The sequence below is a fragment of the Pipistrellus kuhlii genome, unplaced genomic scaffold, assembly GCF_014108245.1.
Source record: "Pipistrellus kuhlii isolate mPipKuh1 unplaced genomic scaffold, mPipKuh1.p scaffold_m20_p_2, whole genome shotgun sequence".
Lineage (NCBI taxonomy): Eukaryota > Metazoa > Chordata > Mammalia > Chiroptera > Vespertilionidae > Pipistrellus > Pipistrellus kuhlii.
The window spans coordinates 46,820,865-46,838,790 of NW_023425515.1; the positions used below are offsets into that span (position 1 = coordinate 46,820,865).

Sequence of the window (17,926 nt, forward strand, 5' to 3'; positions counted from 1 at the left end):
CCCCAGTATAGGGTGTGCAAGAGGCAGCTGATTGATGATTCTCTCTCATCAATGTTTCTGACTCTCTATCCCTCTCTCTTCCTCTCTGTGAAAAATCAATAAAATATATATATATATTTTTTAAGTTTAAAAAAATAAATAAATAAATAAAAGAAGAAAGCAGATGAATGAGTATTAACAGACTTAGAAGGCCAAAATAGCAGAAATTAAGCCAGCAGTAGGGGCAAGCTACAGGACCTCAGAAAGGATTAAGAATTGAAAGCAATAATACCTATCAGGAAAGGAGGGGAGTGGAAAAATGAAGAACTGGTTCAAAGTCTGAATAAAAAAAAACCCCTATGATTCCTTCTCCTATCTTGGCAGAAAACAAAAGTTTTACTTTCTAGGGAGTCCATTAAATTAAGGTCCACAAAACTGGGGGTTTATTGTACAGTAAATCCAAACTGAAATAAATAAAAACAATAATAAATGAACCTTACTGTATTACAAATAATCAACGTAACCAGAATGAAAGGAGTAGACCAGAAAAGAATTAGCCAAAGTAAATTTCGAAAACTGTGTAAGATGAGAAAAAAAAAAAAAACTATACAAATACTATACTTCAGTTATTGAATTTTTCAAAGAGAAATGAAATTCTGAAACTGCTTTGTCTTTATTCTAAAACTAGTGGCCCGGTACATGAAATTCGTGCACATTAAAAGGGGATTAATGCAGTGTTTCCCAAACTTTTGACATACGTGTACCCCTTCTATAATTTTCGTAACGCTGAGTACCCCTCGTACTCATGAGAACGTAGAATTAGGCGCAGCTAAGCACGGTGCAGTGCATATCCCCACCAAACTCCGGTGCAATGCGTACCCCCACCAAACTCTTCCCGTACCTCTAGGGGTACGGGTACCACACTTTGGGAAACACTGAATTAGAGGAAATAATTTAACATTGCTATTTGCCCTTTCTCTATAATAGAAGTGTCAGAGATGAAAGAAAATTAGTAAAATGTATATGAAAACCTTCCTCATGTCAGAGTCTGGGGCTCACCATGGGACCCAGAGTCAAGTCCCTGCCCACCCACATGCATTTCAAAATTGCATGAGACCCAGACCCGGCAGTCCCCCTCCCCCATTGGGCTAGATCCAGACCCGGCCAGTCCCACCCTTGTCAAGCCCCACTGGGCAGGGGGCATAGCCTCAGGCCCCCTGGCCCGATGCCAGGGTTGGGGTGTGGCCTGAGGTCCCCCAGCCCAGATAGGGGTGGAGGGCGTGCCTTGAGGTCCTCTGTTAAGCCCCGCCAGATAGGGGACACTGCCTGAGATCCCGTCAAGCCCCACCTGGTGAGGGGCCTGGCACTGGGGCAGGGGGAACAGCCTGAGGTCCCCTAGTCCAGCACGAGGACAGGAAGCGCACCATGAGGTCCCCTGTCAAGCCCCGCCAGGCGGGGAGTGTGGCCTCAGATCCCAGAGCCTGGCAATGGGGCGGGGAGTGTGGCCTCAGATCCCAGAGCCTGGCAATGGGCGGGGAGTGTGGCCTGAGGTCTCCTAGCCTGATGCCAGGGCAGGGGGCACTGCCTGAGGTCCCCTGTCAAGCCCGGCTGGGTGGGGAATGCAGCCTGAGGTTCCCTGTTAAGACCCATAGGGTGAGGGAGAGCATGGGGAGGATGTAGCCTCAGATCCCTGCTGATTGCTTGTTAAGGCTCCTTATGGGAACTTGGCCTTAGCTGTGGGTGCAGCCATCTATTATATGTGATGAAGTGATGGTCAATTTGCATATTCCCTCCTTATTATATAGGATTAATCAAATAAGTTCATATGTTGTGGGTAACTAGAACTAGGTTTCACACTGTTGGTGAAGTTACAAGTAATGAGAGAGACAAAGTGAGATAACTCTGAATCCGTAGGGACAGACAGAAACCAGAGGTATTTGTATGAATATACACATACACACACACACACACACACACACAGAAATCTAAAAGTGTGCACACACACACTGGTAAATTTATTTTCTAGCTCTGTCCATTTAAGAGTCTAGAAGCAATAGCATCCCAGTAGCAATGTGCCCTTCCAGAACGCAGATCTTGGTTTCTAAATATTACTCTACACTTAAACGGCTGACTCCAGAGCTGGGGCGGAGGAAGTATAAGATAAACCTGGAATATTGTTGTAGTGCCAGAAAGTATACAAGTGCTAAAAAATTTATAAGACATGCCGGGACCGGTTTGGCTCAGTGGATAGAGCGTAGGCCTGCGGACTGAAAGGAACCGGGTTCGATTCTGGGCAAGGGCATGTACCTTGGTTGCAGGCACATCCCCAGTAGGGGGTGTGCAAGAGCAGCTGATCGATGATTCTCTCTCATGGATGTTTCTAACTCTCTATCCCTCTCTCTTCCTTTCTGTGAAAAATCAATAAAATATATATATTTTAAAAATTTCTGAGACATGTCAAAAGGATACAGGAGACAACTTTAAGAGACTCACAATGGCCAAAAAACACATACTGAGCAAATGAATATAAAATGATAGTCATGGGGCCTGGCCAGTGTGACTCAATGGTTGAGCATTGACCTATAAACCAGGAGGTCCCAGTTTGATTCCCAGTCGGGGTTCATGCCCAGATTGCAGGTTCAATTCCCAGATTGGTGCAGAAGGCAGCCAATCAATTATTCTCCTTCATCATTGATATTTCTAACTCTCTTTCTCCATCTTCCTCTATTTCTGAAATCAATAAATATCTAATAAAAGAATAATATACAAATTGACCATAACTCTGCTATACCCGCCAGCCATGCCTACCAGCCACATCCACCAGCCAATCAGAGCAAGCATGCAAATTAAACCCAACCAAGATGGCTGAAGCCACAGATAGCAGAAGGGAAGCTTGGGTTTCTCTGGCAATAAAAGAAGCCAAGCTTTCCACCTGCCCTAGACGGCCTAAGCCTCCACTCAAGGCTACAAAGTTTCAATTATAGACGGTAAACAAATCCAAACAGAAATGGCAGCAGCCACCAAGCGAGCAGAGGACTTGGCTGCCGTTCCAGGCTACAAAATTTCAATTGTAGAAGGTAAATAAATTTCAGATACCAGGGCCTCCACTTGGCTCACCAGGGGGCGTGGCTGGCCTGCAAACCACCACAGGCCCCTTGCTCAGGCCACCCCACACCCCAAGGGAACCCCCATCCTGATCTGGGACACCCTTCAGGGCAAACCAGCTCGCCCCCACCCGTGCACCAGGCCTCTATCCTATCTAATAAAAGAGTAATATGCAAACTGACCATCACTCCAACACACAAGATGACTGCCCCCATGTAGTCAAAGATCCTGTCCCTATGTGGACACAAGCTGGCCACTACAAGATGGCCAGCAAGGGAGGGCAGTTGGGAGGCACCAGGCCTGCAAGGAAGGGCAGTTGGGGGTGATCAACCCTGCAGAGGAGGGCAGTTAGGGGTGACCAGGCCAGCAGAGGGAAATTGGGGGCAAATAGGCAGGCAGGGGAGCAGTTAGACATCAATCAGGCTGGCATGGGAGTAGTTAGGGGGTGATCAGGCTGGCAGGCAGAAGCAGTTAGGGGCAATCGGGAAGGCAGGCAGGTGAGCAGTTGGGAGCCAGTAATCCTGGATTATGAGATGGATGTCCGACTGCCTGTTTAGGCCCGATCCCGGTCGGACATCCCTTGAGGGGTCCCAGATTGGAGAGGGTGCAGGCTGGGCTGAGGGACACCACCACCCCTCCCCCACCCTATGCATGAATTTCGTGCACCAGGCCTCTAATTTATATCTAGAAAAGCCTAAGCATCCGTCCAACCAGTAGCTATGATATGCAATGACCCCCAGGGAGCAGACACTCTGACCGGTAGCTATGATGTGCACTGACCATCAGGGGTCAGACACTCAATGCAGGAGCTGCTGAGCTGTGGTGAGTTGGTAACTGCAGTTCTCAGGTGACACAGCAAGAAGTAGAGAGAAGGGACCCTGATTCTGGAGTGTGTCACCCAAGAACCACCTTCTCGCCATCCAAGACCCCTGGGTGATGTCAGAGGGCTGTTTTTGGCCTGATCCTTGCAGGCCAGGCCGAGGAGCCCTACCAGTGCACGAATCTGTGCACCAGCTCTCTAGTGTGTGTGTAAGTGTAACCACACACACACACACACACACACACACACACACAGGCACGCACATGCACGGATTCGTGCACAAGGTGGGGGATGTGTCCCTCAGCCCAGCCTGCACCCTCTCCAATCTGGGACATCCCTCTCACAATCCAGGATTGCTGGCTCCCAAGTGCTCGTATGTCTGACTTCCTGATTGCCCCTAACCACTCCCCTGCCAGCCTGATTGATGCCTAACTGCTCCCCTGCAGGCCTGGTCACCCCTAACTGCCCTCTCCTGCAGGCCTGTACCCCACCCTCAGCTGTGCATCCACCAAATCCAAAGATTGTTTTACCCTCTCCATCCAGATACTAAATCTCTAGTTACCATGTATGGGACAAAAAGGTCATTTCTATCTGAAAGTATTTTTCTTAAATAGACTGTCATACAATTGCATGCATATATATATATATATATATATATATATATATATATATATATATTTTTTTTTTTTTTTTTTTTTTTTTTTTTTTTTTTTGCTTTACCTTCACCTTTACAGTACATGACACCACTAATCTTGAAAATTTTTAAAGGCTCTGAAACAAAAAATATGACTTCACGTTGGCTTTCTCAAGTCTGCTAATCCATTCTGCTAATCTGCTTTCCAGCTTCCAGAATTTTGTTATTCTCCCTGCTTCTATTCTTTGTCATTTGGGTTCTAAAAAACCCACATATTTCTCTAGTGTTTTAATGACTTCTCAGGCTGAAGTGGAATTAAATGTATATTATCATTCCAATATCTTTACAACATATTGTTGAATGAAAATAAGCCAAACCCCAAGTTGTTATGAACCCACTGTGGTGAAAGAAAAAAATGTAAGTATATTTGAATATTTATAGGGGACAAATGTCTAAAAGAATATACACCAAACCATAATAGTTTACATCCATAGTTCTGAAATTGTGTGCCAAGGCACCAAGATTCTTCAGTCAATTTATGAGGATTTTATAAGATACTAGAGGCCCTTCGCATGAAATCATGTGCGAGTAGGGTCCTAGGCTCGCCTGTGATCAGGACCATCTTCTGCCTGCTTGCCAGCCCCGCCCCGCTCTGCCACCACCCACCCTGGTTCCCCGCGGTGCCTTTTCACATCCTGCTATTGGGGCCTGCGGGCTGGGGGGAGGGACCAAGAGGTTGGCTGTTCTGCCTGCTTGCCAGTCCCCAGTCCCGTCCTCCCGCCCCTTACCCTTGATCCCTGTTTGCCATTGTCATTCAGAGTCTGCAGGCCCAGGAGAGCAGGGCTGGGAAGGGACCAATAGGCGGTCAATGCACCTCATAGTGACTGGGATGTTATAAGATACTAGAGTTGTCATTTTTCATGGTGAAGGGACTGGAGTCCATGTTGATGAGAACACCTTGGCAGCTGTGACAATGGCGGCAGCAGCGGGGCGATGGGGCTGGTGCCTTTCCCCCATCAGCCCAGTCACCTCCTGCAGAGGAAGGCCAGACTGGTTTAGGCCTGCTCCCCGTCAGTAGAACATCTACTGAGGGCTCCCAGTCTGTGAGAGGGGGCAGGCTTGGTTGAGGGACACCCCCCCACACACAACCAGTGCACGAATTTCATGCACCGGGCCTCTAGTATACAATGTCTCAAAACAGGTCAGGAATTGGCAGCAGCATATTCTATTAGAGGGGTTGGTAAATATGGTGTTAAAAACAAAAGGATTGGTCAAATCAATTAGATACCCTCCCTCTTTCCTCAAAACCAACCTACTGCCCCTTCACCATCTTTGCAGAAGCTTGGAGCATTATTTTCAGGTTAGAACAGCACTGTGCAATAAAATTTTGCACTGACAAAACTATCCTACATCTGCCTTGTCTAATATGATAGCCTCTGAACAGATGGTTATTAATCACTGAGGTGCCACCGAGGAACTAAATCTTTAATTTTATTTAATTTCAATTATTTAAGTTGCTCCATGTGGCTTGCGGCTATTAGACAATGTAGCTCTAGAGGGTACAACAAAAGATTCCTGGACAGGGAAATACCTAGCACATCTGAGAATGAGGGTATCATATTAAAAATAGTTGAGTTTAAATGAACTTAAGTGAGGGCTTACATACTGAATGCTAAGGCTTCTATCCTTATCCCCAATTTAGCTACCAGACTGCTGGGGTAAGCTCTAAGCCGGAGATTTGAAGATTCTTCTTTGGAAAATCTAACTAGCTGAAGAAATAAGACAATACTGCTAATAAAGACTCTAGCAACTGCACCCTAAGACTGACAAATCCCAAGCTTGTGCCCAGAGCACATGTAATAAAAATTAAGAGCAACGTCCCCATGAGGTCCCGTTACATTTCTGCACCTGTATTCTCAGCCATGTTTTATGTGTTCATGTTCACCAATTAACAACATTCCTTGAAAAATAACACAAACACAAGGAAAACAGAAGTGAGCTTTCAACTATTAGGTATTCACCGACCCTAAGACAGCCCAAATTCTGAATAATCTTTAAGGGGCCCAATATTTAGATATAATTTTTTTAACTTTTTAAAAAATATATTTTTATTGATTTTTAGAGAGGAAGGGAGAGGGATAGAGAGATAGAAACATCAACGATGAGAGATAAACACTGATCGGCTGCCTCCTGCACGCTCCCTACTGGGGATCGAGCCCGCAACCCAGGCATGTGCCCTTGCCTGGAATCAAACATGGAACCCTTCAGTCCAGAGGCTGACACTCTTATCCACTGAGCCAAACCAGCTAGGGCTGGGTAGAAATTTTAAGGGCAGCTACTAGACAAGTTAACTGGAGCATTACTATGAAAAAGTTTTTTCTTTTAGAGGTAAAAAGACAGTAATGAGAATAGCTGTTTCTAGTAAACAAACAGGAGTGGGGTTACCCATCTCAGAAAAATGACAGAATAAATGGTTTGCAGTAGGAAACAAGATTAAAAACAAAACGAATACTTCCCATTGGCATCAGAGGACATGAATAAATCATAAAGATCAAGACTGAGAACTGGAGACTTGTACATTTATGGTACTTACAGATGATACTTTCTTCACATTCAGCCACCAGATACAAAGTGGATTAAGTATCCAATTTCAGTCTCAAGTCCTTACAGATACAGAAGACTACTTCAAGGACCAGTGAAAACTGGACTTCTAAACTCCACTTTTCACTGAATCTTCAAGTTGTTATATTAACCCTGCCTTTGTTTCTATGTTAACTCTTTAATATAAGGTTTTTTAAATTCTCTTTAAAATTTTTTTTTCGCCGAAACCGGTTTGGCTCAGTGGTAGAGCGTCGGTCTGCGGACTGAAAGGTCCCAGGTTCGATTCCGGTCAAGGCCATGTACATTGGTTGCGGGCACATCCCCGGTAGGGGGTGTGCAAGAGGCAGCTGGTCGATGTTTCTCTCTCATTGAAGTTTCTAGCTCTCTATCCCGCTCTCCTCCTCTCTGTAAAAAATCAATAAAATATATATTAAAAAAAATTTTTTTTTCCTTCACCATTAATCCCCTGTGCCCTCTTCCACCTCCACTCACTCCTTCCCCACTTTAATGTCAGTTTAGATTAAAATCGTGACACTGGGTTCATATTTATAATTTCTAAATACCTCTTCTTAAAAAGTTAGCTCTATCAGAATATGAAATTAAACAATTTTTAAAAATTCAAAATTAAAATATTTTAAACTCACAAAAATAAAAAATTTAGAGACTCAGCAGGTTGGTTTTTCATAAGTCAGATACCATTTGTTTCTCTAGGTTATGAATTCATAGACTACCTGTTAACATGGCTTTTTTAAAAATACATTTTTTATTAATTTTTAGAGAGAAGGGAGGGGGATAGAGAGAGAGAAAAACATGGATGAGAGAGAAACATCATCAATCGGCTGTTTCCTGAATGCCCCCAACTGGGGATCAAAACCGAAAATCAGGCATGTGCCCTGACTGGGAACCAAACCAGTGACCTCTTGGTTTGATGCTCAACCACTGAGCCACACTGGCTGGGCTAACATGGCTTTTTTAATCAGCGAATTTAGAATGTCCTTTGTCATCTGGCTGTAGAAAGTTAATATGCTAAAAACTGGGTCATTTTTAGAAAGAAAATAATTTAGCATCTTCCTTTAGAGCAGAGGTGGGGAAATGTTTTTCTGCCAAGGGCTATTTGAATATTTATAACATCATCTTAGGGACATACAAAATTATCAACTTAAAAAAATTACTGTGCTATCTTTGGTCAAACATTATTTTTTAATAAATTTTTTTTTTTCAGATTACAAATGTTCCCTCTTTTTACCCCCCATAGCTTCCTCTCCCCCCCCCCCTTCCCAGCCCTCTGCCCTTACTCCCTGCCCCCACTGTCCTCATCCATAGGTGTACAATTTTTGTCCAATCTCTTCCCACACGCCTCACACCCTTTCCCCAAAAAAATTGTCAGTCCACTTCCTTTCTATGTCCCTGGTTCTATTATATTCACCAGTTTATTCTATTCATCAGATGTTTTATTCACTTGATTTTTAGATTCACTTGTTGATATGTATTTGTTATTCATAATTTTTATCTTTTTTTCCTCCTTCCTCTTCTTAAAGGATACCTTTCAGAATTTCATATAATACTGATTTGTCGGTAATGAATTCCTTTAGCTTTTTCTTATCTGTGAAGCTCTTTATCTGACCTTCAATTCTGAATGATAGCTTTGTTGGGTTGAGTAATCTTGGTTGTAGGTTCCTGCTATTCATCACTTTGAATATTTTTTGCCACTCCCTTCTGGCCTGCATAGTTTCTGTTGAGAAATCAGCTGACAGTCCTATGGGTACTCCCTTGTAGGTAACTGTTTTTCTCTTGCTGCTTTCAAGATTCTGTCTTTTGCCCTTGGCATTTTAATTATGATGTCTTGGTGTGGTCCTCTTTGGATTCCTCTTGTTTGGGGTTCTGTGTGCTTCCTGGACTTGTCTTATTTTTTTCACCAGGTAGGGAAAGTTTTCTGTCATTTCTTTCAATAGGCCTTCCAATATCCTGCTCTCTCTCTTCTTCTGGCACCCGATAAGTTGGATATGTGTACACTTAAAGCCATCCCAGAGGCTTCTTACACTATACTCACACTTTTGGGTTCTTTCTGCCTCTTTGGTTGGGTGATTTTGTTTCCTCATATTCCAGATCTTCGGTTTGACTCTTGGGGTACGTTGATCTACAGTTGAGTTTCTGTATATTCTTTATTTCAGACAGTGTATAGGTTTTCACTATCTTGCTCTCTCTTCTTCTGGCATCCCCCATAATTATGTTGGTACGCTTGAAGTTGTCCCAGAGGTCCTTACACTATCTTCATAGTTTTGGATTCTTTTTTCTTTTTCTGGTTGCATGTTTTTCGCTTCTTTGTATTTCAAACCTTTGATTTGATTCTTGCTATCCTCTAGTCTGCTATTGGGTGTTAGTATTTTTTATTTCAGTCAGTGTATGCTTAATTTCTAGTTGGTCCTTTTTCATATCCTCCAGGGTCTCACTAAATTTATCAGCCTTTTCTAGAAAATTCTTGAAAAACCTTATAACCATGGTTTTGAACTCTATCCAGTTATTTGCTTTCCTCCATTTCTTTCATTTGTGACCTGTTTCTCTGTCTCCACATTTTGGCTGCTTCCCTGAGTTGATAGAGTGGCTTTGTTTGCTAGGTGTCCTATAGGTCCCAGTGGCTCAGCTTCCCGTTACCTGAGGTGGACACTCTTTGTGCACCCCTTTGTGGGCTGTGTGCACAGTCTTGTAGTTAAACCTTGATTTTTGTTTGTATCACTGGGAGGAATTGACCTCCACACCAATTGGCTGTGAGGAACAGCTGTGTCTATGATGGGAGAATTTTGTGCTAGAGACACTCTTATGAGGCAAGACTTGCTCCAGTGGGACTTTGGTGCTCACTGAGTCTGCCCCCTGAGTATGTCCCTTATGGATCTGAGAAGTTGTAATCTGGATGGTCCTACTCTGATCCCTGGGTATACTGGCTCTTGGATCTCCAAGGAGGTGCTAATTTAGCCTCTGCCTGAGGCCACCCAGCAAGAGCTACAGAGAGATCTGCAGATTCCTCTTCTTTGTTTGGATTTTGGAGGTGCCCAGATGAGGCCCAGCTGTGAAGTAATGCAAGCTACTGTGGGGCCTTAGGCTTTTTGGATGTTCTGGGTCTCACTCACTCTGCTGCAGTTTGTTAGGTAAGTTTAGATTTCAAAGGACCAAGCCAATCATATGTAAAAGCCTCTGCACACAGCTTGGATGGGGCAGTCTCAGGGCAGAGCAGACAGCAATGGCTTTCTGTCAGCCCTGCCCTAAGAGGCCCCAGGATCTCAGTGTCCCTTGGTAATCACTGCAAGCACCTCTGAGAGAAAGCCACCCTCGAGTTCTGCCTGCTGCCAGACAGTCGAGTTTCTCCTAGTATGAGTCTGGGTCCCCAGAGTCTCACCCAGAACTGGAGTTCAGAGCAGTTGGCAGCTTTTATCTCCCTCCCGCTTGAAAAAGACAGCCGTGTACTCAGTTGCTTGCCCTCTTCACACAAGTGTTCACGCCTCTGTACCTCTGCACTTTACTTCCGCAGCTCCTTTGAGTCTCAGTGTGTGTTTCTCTTCCCTTTTAGTTGTAGAATTTCCACTTAGCCAGGCTTCCTATGGTTCTGGATGATGTCCATTTTGTCTTTTAGTTGTAGCTTTGAAGTTGTTGTGCGAGGCAGCAAGTTCAGGTGTTTACCTGTGCCACCATTTTGGTTTCTCTCTGGTCAAACATTTAATTAACTCACCGCTAATGCCTTCCCAGAGCCAGACCAAATGATTTTGTGGGCTGTATTTGGCCTGCAGGCCCGATGTTCCCCACCTCTGCTTTAGAAGATTTGTGATATAGTGTTCATTTCTGATTTTACTACTAACAGAATAGAAATTTACTGGAGCAATGAGAAGACTATCAAAGAATAATCTGAGGGTGAATATATTTTCCTGATGGCCTATTACCTTAATAATTATTTAAATACCGTATTTTCCGGCGTATAAGACGACCCCCTAATTTTACAATTAAAACATAGGTTTAGGCCTATATTCGCTGTATAAGACTACCCCTCACTTCAAAGAAAAGACTTACTTTGTCGTCAAGATCTGCAGGTAATTTTTGTGCAATTTTGGTCTTTTGCCCCCGATTTTCGGTTGACTTTTTTTCGTTTCAAAAGTCATCTTATACGCCGGAAAATACGATATTAACCACCCCTCTCCCGCACAAAATAGTCATAAGCTTTTCACTATAAACGATAAGAAAAATACACATGAGGCACTGTTACCACCTCATTAGCTGATGCTTTCTTGACATCTATCAAAATTTTAAAATCAGTAGCACAGTACTATTTAACCAAGGAAAGAAAGTAAAAATTCAAGGACAAGCGTAAAGCAAATAGTGAAAGCCTTTAGTTAAATCAGGTGTTTACAAGGCAATATAGAGCTCAATTCTCAAACTGAGTTCCTCTTAGGAAGCTGGCTAGTGACGCAAAGTTAAGTGGTCATGCATACCAGAATAGGGGGAGGGAGGGAGTCTGTATATAGTGCACTGGGTTTACGATCGATAAGCCAATACAAAAGCAAAATATTCACAAAATGGAATTTTCCCATGGTTTATGAAGGCTGGCAAAAAAACTATTAAAAATTTAGCCGAAACCGGTTTGGCTCAGTGGTAGAGCGTCGGTCTGCGGACTGAAAGGTCCCAGGTTTGATTCCGGTCAAGGGCATGTACCTTGGTTGCGGGCACATCCCCAGTGGGGGGTGTGCAAGAGGCAGCTGGTCGATGTTTCTCTCTCATCGACGTTTCTAGCTCTCTATCTCTCTCCCTTCCTCTCTGTAAAAAATCAATAAAATATATTTTTTAAAAAAAATTTAATTAAAATTATTCTTCCAACAAACAAACCTAAACATTTAGTAAGAAATTTTACTGTAAAATCTACTTTTATCAGAGAGTATTAAGGAATCTAACTGCATAGAAAGCTATAAAAACTAAATTGCATATACTGACTTAAATAATTTGTTTTTAAGTTCTGGGCTCAAAGCACTACAAAACCTGAAATAGTACTATTGATTCAAGTGAGATCATTTGTTAAGGAAAGGAAAAAGAAAGAGAAAAATATTAAGAAGGCAATAAATTAGCCCTGGCTGGTTTGTCTCAGTGGACAGAGCGTCAACCTGTGGACTCAGGGGTCCTGGGTTCGATTCCAGTCAAGGACATGTACCTTGGCTGGGGGCACATCCCCAAAGGGGGATGTGCAGGAGGAAGCTGATCAATGTTTCTCTCTCATTGATGTTTCTAAATATATATTTTATTGATTTTGTACAGAGAGGAAGGGAGAGAGATAGTTAGAAACATCGATGAGAGAGAGTCATTGATCAGCTGCCTCTTGCACACCCCCTACTGGGGATGTGCCCGCAACCAAGGTACATGCCCTTGACCGGAATCGAACCTGGGACCTTTCAGTCCCCAAGCCGACGCTCTATCCACTGAGCCAAACCGATCTCGGCATCTCATTGATGTTTCTAACTCTGTCTCCCTCCCTCTCCCTTCCTCTCTGTAAAAAAAATCAATAAAATATATATATTTTTTTAAATTATTTGGGCATGACACTCATCTTTGAGTCTGTTTATAAACTAAAGTGTGAAACCTGATCTATATTTGTGTTTTCAAACCTTGAGTAACCTGAGAAGCTTTTTAAAGACTACGAATGCCCAGGTTCCTCTTCAGATCCACTAAAGTAGTGTCCAGGCTCCTGGGGTTTTGTTTTAATTCCCGACTGTCTCTAATGTCCAGCCAAGTCTTGGAACCACTGGATTGATGACTCTCAATGTCCACTTCTTATCCATGTCTTAAAGTTCCAAATTGACAATTCTGTCAAAAGCACTGAAGACAGCACTTGGTTACATACTGCACAGCAGCCATCATCACATCCCACCAAGAAAAGAAAGCATTCTGAATTTGTCTGAACAAGCAATTATAAGAACAGAGACTACTCACTGAAGTCACTGACTGGATCTCCCATCCCTCCTCTCAAATACTTCTCCAACATAGGGTCTATTAAATTTCAGAGTAGTGAATGTTCTTCTCTCCAGACTGACTTAGAACTGTAATGCCCAGGCACTCAAAGGATTCAAATCCCTCTATTTATTATCTGCAACATTTTCAATTAACATGAAATGTTTTAGGGCAGAGTGAGGGGTCCTCTGAAATACGTGAAAAGAATTCTTCCAAAATGAAAGCCCTTCCAGTTTTCTCCTAGAAAGAACCCAGTGGGCAGAGTTATTCTGAATAAGGGGCAAAAGTGGCTTGGGTCATTCTTCATACACTAATAATGTTTCATGAATAAGCATGAGGCATCTGGGTGACTAGGAGACTGACTTCTTCCTAATGCTGGCCAATCCAAAGCAGGGTCTATCTAACCATACAAGATCCTAGTATCTCCTCTGGCACCCCTCTTCATACTAAGCTTAGTTATTCTGGATAAAATACATAATTAGGAACCTACATTTATGTCCCGGATATTCTTAAACCGAGATTTAAGAATTCCCCCAAACATTTCATTATTAATTTAACGCTCTTACTTTCTTCATTTCGTTGAATTCTCATTACGAATTTACACAGGTATAAGAAAGCTCTACTTCAGCCGAAACCGGTTTGGCTCAGTGGTGGAGCGTCGGTCTGCGGACTGAGGGGTCCGGGATTCGATTCTGGTCAGGGGCATGTACATTGGTTGCGGGCACATCCCCGATGTGGGGTGTGCAAGAGGCAGCTGGTCGGTGTTTCTCATCGACGTTTCTAGCTCTCTCTCTCTCCCTTCCTCTCTGTAAAAAAATCAATAAAATATATTTTAAAAAAAAAAGAAAAGAAAAAAAAGAAAGCTCCACTTCACATGCCGTTAAAAATGCCATAGTGTCTAGCACGAGATTAAAGCCACTACCAAACGGCAGGCTAGGATTTCAACCCAGCTCTTCTGACTTGAATTGTAAAACGCTTCTCACATCCTCTTCCGCATCCCTCCCAACAGCGTGGCCGGCCAGGCAGCGGAACCGGGGTTGCTACTGCCCAGCTAAGGCAGAATGGAAAACCACGCTCCCACCGCCCTAATATTCATTGTGCCAGGCACGTTCACTAGCCCAGGGTCCCAGAAACGTGTGTGTGTGTGTGTGATGGGGGAATGGGGAGCCAACGGCAGGGAAGAAGCAGACCTGTCCGAATAAATAGAAACCCTTGACTTTCAAGGCGGCAGGGGCTGGAGGTCCTCTAGCAGCAATTCTTTCTCTCAACGCTTTCCCTACCTTCAGGAGGGGCTGCCGGGGGCGCTAGTTTTTCCTGCTTCTGCGTCGATCAGCTCGAACTGGCGAGACACAGAGGACGGCGGTCCCCAGGGACGAGCTCCCTCCCGCCCCGAGAAAGGTAGAGCAGCGGCCCCCGGAGATCCGCTGCCTCCGTGGCGGACGTGGGAGGGAGGAGGGCAGCGCTTGCGGCCTCCAGGCCGGGGTGCTGAGCTGGCGCGCACGGCGCGGGAGCGGCCAGGGGGCTGTCATCTGGCCGAACGGACACCGCGGCTCCCGCTTACCTCCGTGCCTCGCAGTCCTCACCCGGCCCGCCGCGGGCCCGCACACTGCGGCAGCCCGCTCCGCGGCCCCGCCCTCGCCAGCACCGGGGTCAGCCCGTCAGCGAGGTGTCCGGCCTGTTCCCGGCGCCCACGGCCGCTGAGCTTCCCTCGGAACCGCTGCTGGAGCCGGCGCTCACTTTCATCGTCACCTCCTTCCTTGCCCTTCCGCCTCGCCTCAGCGCCGCCTGCGCAGCGTGCGGTGGGGGCGGTGACGCCGCGGCTGGGGGCGTGGCTCCGCCGCCCTCCGCTTCCGGCGGCGTGCGTGCCCCTACCCGGACGTTCAGCGGAAGCGCGGCGCTCCGCCCGACTACACTCGCGCTCCCACGCCCCGCCCCGCCCCGCCCCGCCCCGCCCCGCCCCGCCCGGCGCCCCCTTCCGAGTGCGGGAGTTCTAATCTTGTAGAAACTGTGATATGGAAATGGCAGAGGCTCTACAAAGCGGGGTTGAGACTTCTGTTGAGCCCCCTCTGAAATGTTACCTAGGCCCGACCGCCGCTACTCTATGGTCCCTCCCTCCACCAATCCCTTCTGCTAAACCCCAACATTCCTGCTCCCAGGCCTTTCTTCTCCGGTTCTCCCGTGGCGCGGCCTCTCCTCAACTGAGCACAGTATCACGGGAGGACAGAGCCCGGATGTATGCACTGTAGTGGCCCCCGCACCAGATAAGTGACTGAGCTGCAAGTGCTAAGTCTGTGCAGTACATCTGTTGCTCTTTCAGATGAGAGAGGAAAGTGACATCAGCCTCACATGGAGAAGCACTAGTCATTGAACATTTTTTAATCCTCACGCCAGGATATGTTTGTATTGATTTAAGAGAGATTGGAAGAGAGGGGGAGAGAGAAACATTAATATGAGAAAGAGACATCCGTCGTTTGCATCCCGTATTCGGGGATCAAACCTCAGACCTGGAATCAAATCGGTGCATGGTTGGTGCTCCCATCAACTGAGTCACACCAGCCAGGGCTGAACCGTTTTCGAAATGCAGATATACCAGTACTCTTTCTCTTGTAAGACCTCCGTCTAATTGTGGGGAAAGTGACAGATAACATAATGCAACATTCTGACAGCTAGAAAATACATTAGCTGGTTTATGGTGGCAAATAAATTCAATTTTGGACATACTCGTTTATAAATAGAGTGGAGATAGATACAATGGAATATCAAGGGTTGGGTGCTAGGAGCCTTGTGTCCCAGATGCAGGCATAAGGGTGTACATTGACTATAAAGAAGATCAAAATAATAGTAAAATTGACGACAGGGTGGCTTGCTTTTAATTATCACTTATTTTTATACACCTTTCAAGAACTGCTTGGTTTTCTTAACTATCAATATCTATACGTAATAGAAAAAGGTACGTTTTCTTTTGGGAAAGGGACTTGTGTTGAGAATACTTTTTATCTGAATTGCTAAAATTAATGAGAATGTATTCTTGTGTGCTTGAAGAAAATTTTATAGAATAAAAATGACTACAGGGAGATGGGCCTTCTGGAGCACTTGGAAGCTGGGAAGATACCTAACCTTGTTTTCTCCCTATAAGAATGTGGCAAAAAATAAATAAATAAATAAATAAATAAATAAATAAATAAATGTGGCTTTGCTGATACCAAATCTGACTCAAGAGTCAGATATTTCTAAACAGAATGTTATCTAGATTCTTCCAGAATGGTGGTTTCAGCCTAAATGTAGCAAGGTAATGGCAATAATTTGGTTTCTTTTTCACTTTTCACCTTCACCTGGATCTTTGAGACTGTTAGCGGCAGCAGTGTCCTCTAGAGGGAACTCGGGTGAGAAGCCATGAAAGGTCAATTCCTCTGGTGAAGTGGGTCGTTTCTTTTCTTGCTCCAGGTGGCTGCCTCCCCCGTTAAGCTAAATCACTCCAAGTATTTATAGCAGGCTCTTCCCACTGATGGATTACTAAGCGTGCAACACTGCAGTTATATTTACATTGCATTTGTTTTCATAAGTTATGTAAACATTCCTTCAAAATCAGCTACTGGCCTACAAAACTGAAAGGTGTTTCCAGTTAGCTCGGAAGAGCTGAGTAATGGAAAAGGCTGAATTTCTATCTGGGTAATGTTGAGCAAATTACTTCACCTCCCTGGCCCTTTTCCTCCCTTCTAGAAAGGAGCACATTAATCCATCAGTGGTGCAGTATCAAAGGAGACAACAGATGTGAAAGCCCTGTAGAAATATGAGGGTATACCATAGATGTTTTTACCTCCCCCAGTATTCCTGTATCCCTATGCCTATGTGATAGTATGAAGGAGGGGGCCGTTGGGAGATGATGATGTAAAGAGGGTGCCTTAGAGAGCTCTTTGCCCTTCCACCCTGTGAGAACACAGCAGCCTACAGCCAAGAAGCAGGCCCTCCCCAGACACCAAATCTTGCCAGCTTCTTGATCTTGGCCTTCTTCGTCTCAATACCATGTTTTTGATAAGCCACACAGTATATGGCATCTTACATCTTACCTAATAATAAACATGCAAATTCACTGTACCTCCACTAAGCCACCACCCAATCAGGAGTGGTATGCAAATTAACCAAACAAAGATGGTGGTTAATTTGCATACACTCGTGCAGAGTGATGGGGCAGGATGCTTGCATTGTCGACAATGCTGGCATTCTGCCCCATCCCTGGTCTCTCAGGGCCTCTGGGCAATGTGGGAAGGTGGGGTCAGAGTGGAAAGCAGCAGCTCTGGGGCCTGAACAGGAAGGGGCTGGGCCGGAGTGGAAAGGCAGTGCTGGCAGTCAGGGAAAGGAAAGCCCATTCTAGCACAAATCTTCGTGCATCGGGCTTCCAGTTCTGTAATAACAGCACAAATGGAGTAAGACTGGAAGAGCTATAGAAATTAAGATGGTGCAGTTTCACATGCATAGTCTACTGTTATAGATTATGCACCCATTCCCCCTTCTTTACTAACAAGTCTGATTTTTGTCTGGGAAGGCACCAAATGACAGTTCTGACCAATAATGTAGAGGGTTTCTGGGAAAACTCATACTTTCTTAATGTAAACATTACTCCTGCTTTTTCCTTTTAATCATTCTCTCTTCTTCTGGTCTGCACCTGGACATGAAGATGGAGGTAGAGCAGCGATCTTGCATTTTGTGGCAATAGGCATCAAGATAGGCCTACATGCTAAGATTGATAGAGTGAAAGTACAGAGTTCATTACAAGCCTCGATTGACTACACTGGACTTCCTTTTTGTGT

General features: G+C 44.8%; 1 protein-coding gene across 10 annotated transcripts in view; it reads right to left on the bottom strand.

Moving 5' to 3' along the window:
• Nucleotides 1-14,910, bottom strand: part of SENP5 (SUMO specific peptidase 5) — a 48,527-nt gene extending 33,617 nt beyond the window's left edge. For 5 of the 10 annotated variants that reach the window (XM_036448555.2, XM_045583863.1, XM_036448557.2 and 2 more), the window contains exon 1: nt 14,399-14,909. The gene's annotated coding sequence lies outside the window, so the exon portion shown is untranslated. Of the gene's footprint in view, nt 1-14,398 lie in introns of all 10 variants that reach the window. The other 5 variants (XM_036448559.2, XM_036448561.2, XM_036448554.2 and 2 more) reach the window with 4 other exon arrangements.
• Nucleotides 14,911-17,926: the final 3,016 nt, after the last annotated feature.